The sequence below is a fragment of the Pinus tabuliformis genome, chromosome 4_1 (assembly GCF_031772625.1).
Source record: "Pinus tabuliformis cultivar Carrire ecotype Pingquan chromosome 4_1, CPIR1, whole genome shotgun sequence".
NCBI classification, from domain to species: domain Eukaryota; kingdom Viridiplantae; phylum Streptophyta; class Pinopsida; order Pinales; family Pinaceae; genus Pinus; species Pinus tabuliformis.
In genome coordinates, this window is record NC_142303.1 from 612628692 (window position 1) to 612634026 (window position 5335).

Consider the following 5335-nt stretch of genomic DNA (forward strand, 5'->3'; position numbering starts at 1 on the left):
GTTATGTATTGTTTCTCATTTTGTAATATTTCTGTAGGTGTGCTAATGTTATATTTCTTGTCTCATAATGGATTATCAGGAACTGAGGAAAATTAGGAGGGCTTTTAGAAACTGAGAAGAAGTTATTCTTGCCAATAGGTCATCAATTTTTACAACCATTACAAAGATTCATGAGAATGAACAATAAGCAGTTACTTAGGTTGCCACAATTATGGGCACACTTATATGATAGAATTGTCAAATGGTAGCCTTGGAAGTGAAGTGTAATATGTTTCGAACCATGGTGATTAGCATGAGAAAGGGAGATCATGCAGGGGCATCAAACCCGGTCCAATCCATCAACTCAAATTATGGGAGGTTGAATGAGTAAGAAATAATACACCCACTTGATGATGTAATGGAAATTGAGTGGCCAAGTCTAGAACCAATAAATGTAACATCAGAAGAGGCAAAAAGGAGCGTTAGGGTCCTAACCTCTTTAACCCCCTAAGTATTAGATATGTGATTATGTATTTTTATTTATAGAGGCCATAACTAGTAAAGAAGGCCCATGTAGTGGTGTGAAAGCAATAAATGTAAAAGGGCTTACTAGAAAGTTCCTTTTCTAGAACGTTCTTAAAAAGTAGAAAATACTATATAAAAATATAGAAGCAATGTAAAAGATTTCTTATGAAGTTATTTGCAATCAAAGCTCAATTCGATTGAAAGTTTCCCCAAAAAAAGGCAAACAAACATTGTTCTCAATTAATAAAAATATAATATTATGATTTTTATTTATCTATTATAAATTGTAAATATTCCACTTTTTCTTAATTTTAAATAATATTTATAATTTATGTTCTAAATATTTTAACCTAACATATTCCTAAACACAATTTTAGAGTAAATTGACTCATTATAAACATTTTCCAATTCATTTTAGTTTCTTATACACTTATATGCGTACATATTTATAAAAAAATCTCACTCTCCATAAGAGTACTTAGCTTCTCTTGATGCAAAAGTTGTGTAAGTCACTTAAAAGTGATGCCCTAAAATGTCATATGGTTTAGTATTAACACAATTTGGAATGACACAATGCTCAACCTATCTTCATGTGTAACTTCTTCATCATGATCATCATTATGGAAGTCCATTCCAAATGTTAAGATTGAAGGGGCATTAATCTTTATAATGACCGACAAGAAGAGCAATAATGAATCTCATTACATGAGAAAGAGAGATTGTTTAATACACTCTATAATATTGGATTATAGTTTTTTATTTAAATTTCTAAATTTAAAATTATTAGTTTGATTATAATTAATTAATGTAAAACTAATTCAACTTTAATTTTATTAATTATTAAAAAATCAAAAAAATTATATGTAAATTTTTTAGTTTTTAAAGGTATAGTCTAACTTATAGACGAAATGACTTTTTTTACGACATTTTTTCTCATTAATTTTAACCAAAATATGGCATAGATTTTTAAAAACTTGAGTTTAAGTTTTTTAATCTATAGAATTCGAGTGCCCCAAGGGTTTCTTAGGGTGTTGGATCGATTTATGCATTCAAAAATGTATTCTAAACAACAAAGAATCACATTCTTGCTTGAAATTGTATTAATGTATTGTGGTGAAAAATGTTATTTCGTCTATAAGTTAGACTACACCGTTTTTAAATATTATAAAATAAAATATATTTATGTCAATTATTTTCCAATTTATACTATTACTATACTTGTTGCATTTTCCGATTAATTTTATTATTTTACATATATCGATATATTCTTAGGATGTAGATTGTTGATAATTAAATTATAATTCTACAAATTTTATTCTAAAATAGACAGGTTTATTTATGTAATTATAAACTAGCAATTGCACCAAATGTTGCAATGGAAACATGGTAAGTCAGTAACATATGAAAAAAGAGCATAGATGAAGAGTGATTTCTCGCCATAGAAGTAGATTCTTCGAGGGAACACCCACCTCTGTTTTAGAGTGAATGTTTGTGTATCCTTCTGAAGCAACAATTCAGACTAGACATTCCCCATTGGTTCAGCTTCCAAAAGAATATCATTGTAGTATCTGATTCCCCAAAACAATGCATTTTCATATGTAAAGGCATCATCAAAGACATAAACAATACTAGGGATATCTTAACTTATTAGCATTTAAATGAAAAAATTGATAAGGCGTTGTAAAAAATAGTGAAGTGTGAAAACATAGGGTAAAAGGATTGAGTTACTTACTCAGAGATGCATATGGATCGAGTGGCTTGTAGTTGAAGCTGAAAATTTTGGGTAAAGTTGTTGAAGTTTGGATGTTGAGAAAAAATATTTCAATCATTGTAATTCATCATGTAATTGAAGTTTGTGATAGGACTTTCACTCCCCAATACTCTTTGTAGTTGAGCTTGACATGACAATGTATTATAATTGGGCACATGTGAAAAGTGCATTGTACGAGAGGAGATGTATTGTTATTAGTGGGTGTTTGTACACCCAAACTCATCAGATGTGGGTAATATCTCGTGTAATGAATTGAAAATGCATGATATGTGTATCCTTTCAATTGATTCAATTAAAAAAAACAAAATTAAGAGGACTTTGCCAAAGTGGATAGGGTTGGTATACTCAATACAAGCTCTAGGAGAAGTGAGATTGTTGTGGAAGTCACAAGAACGTGTAGGGCAAGAGACAATAGTGTCATCTTTGTGACACAACAATTGAGAGTCCTCTCAACTAGAAACTATGAATATGTACAAATCACATTCTAGGTAAATGCAACGAAACACAATTCACCACATTACACTGATTTCATAGGAACTCTAAATTCAAACTGATCCAACTTTCATTAATGAATTAATCTTGCCAACATTATTAATTAATAAGCCATAAAATAGGGGATGGTCACTATTGAGTTTTGCTCAAATTGTCAACTACACATAAGGTAGGGTTTTCCTTTTTAAGGCATGTAGAGATAAACTATTGGATTTTTACTGGCTACTATCATTTGGGACATTAGTTTGAAGTGCATTCAACATTGCCACTATAATTATATGAGTAACTTCGTAAAATTCAACTGCAAATGACATGGGAATGAACCACCAAGTTCTTCAATTCACAATATGCACATGGGAATGGGCCACCATGTTTGTTGTCTTTGGTAAAATAGGGTTATGCTTATGTGATCAATGAAGACACGTTGTAAACAGTCAGGGTTAAGAATTCTTATCCTAGGCTGAAAGGAGTCTACAAACTCCACTTTGTGTCGTAAAAACACATGCAAAAAGGATAAGCTAACACACTCTACACATGGCACCATAGTCCAAAAAAACATTCGATTCCATAATTTTCACATATTCTGAAGTGGGATTATGCACGTTGAATTCATCTTCACTGGGATTTGGAATTTCTAATACCATGAGAGAGGAAGAATGCCTAAAAATATCCCTTCTCTTTATTTCATTTGGGTACCCCTTATAAAGGATGGGAGTTTAGATAGATAACATGATCTAATCTAGAGCGATAATCAATCCCATAATGAAATCTTGGCCGTAACCATGCCTCACTATCATATTGAACACATCTCCTCCCATGCTTATATCTAATGTGACCTACTTTGGCTTCACCTGCAAAACAACAAATATTTTCAGAACTTGGCATGACTGCATTCCAATGAATTACTCTGAGCATACATATTTAGTGTAAAAATACATATGGGATGATATGGACCTATGCGACGACCTCATTGGAGTTGTTCACAAGGTTGAAGCAACACTTGTAATACCATCCTTAAACATGGTAATTTGGAGGTAGCCATTGTAATGAGAATGGATGCACTGTAGTTATGATGGCTGAAGTAACATCCACATTGAACCCAACCTCAACACCAGCATTGACACTGGAACCGATCTTCTCCAATATGAAAAATTTGATATCATTAGCTCGGTCATTCAAGAATTTCTCGCCTCTTGGAATCCAATGACCTACTTATGGTTCTGCAATCAGAAGCAAAAAACACATATAAAGGTATTACAATATTTGAAAAATATGATACTGCATTTTCTTCTCTCCCAAAGAAAATGCTCACCAATTTGACAGTTGATGAGAAGAAAGAATTGTTCTTGGTCCATTGCATTTCCAAGTTCTACACATTGACATTTTCCAGGACTTTAACAACCATGCCAACACAATAGTAACTAACAACAATGGGGGGAAATACAATTTGAATATCACTAGAGATGGTGGGGTTGTGACTGTGTCCTCTAGTTTTGTGACCACAACAATCATTAGCATTGTGCATGTTACAAATCCCCTGATACTTTACAGAAGACTGATTTGCAGGAGTTGTGAGAGAATAATCCAAAAATTGCTCCTTTGGTGAATTTTTAAAGAACCTTCTGCATTTATGATTCATCAATCATGTAAGTCATGTAGAAAATATACCTACCTATTCCTCCACAACCAATGTTTTCACATATATTAGGAGCTGGGTAAGACTATGTATTTTAACACGTTCTTAAAATAAATTGTTTATTTTCACTTGTGATAATATGATTTTTAATTAAATCATTTATATTCACCTATACATTGTTGTTTAGATTTGGAAATAATGAATATTTTCATACCTTTGGGTCCATTTGTGACTCCAACAATGGATATCGGTCTCGAAGTGCTTGCACAATCAACCCTAAAATGATACAATAATTAATCTCAAACCTTAACCTTGAAAAAGGTAGTTCCTTATTGTTAGATCATAAATGGATTTGAGTTTTCACTCCTTATTTACATTTGATTAGTCATGGTAGTATTTTTATTGGAAATGACTTGGAGGATTTGGGAAAGTAGAAAAAGGAAGGCCTATTTCTGGTAAGAGGATAGTTAGGTATGTGAAACCTACCCAATAAATAAATTTATTTTTTGCATGCAACTATCTTGACCATCAGGATCACACCAAAGAGGTAACCATCTTGTGAAGTCTCCAATATGTCGAAACTAATGCTTTCTTGGAAAAAGAGGCTTTTGTAGAAATTGAATCCAAGTTAGTGGTATATGTATACCATTGATCATATTCATAGCATTTTCTTTGAGGACTGATTTGACAAAGCTATATTAGCATAACCCAAAATTTGTGCTTTCAATGAATTTTTAAACAACCTCCCCCATTTTTCACTTAGAATTCATGTAATTCATGAAGATTAAAGAATCTCCTCCATTTTTCACTTAGAATTCATGAAGAAAAGTGACCTACCTCTTCCTCCACCAATTGTTTTTTTATATGAGGAGCTAGGTAAGGCTATGTTTTGATTTTGTCAATTCAACTTTGTATCTTAGGACTTGATACAT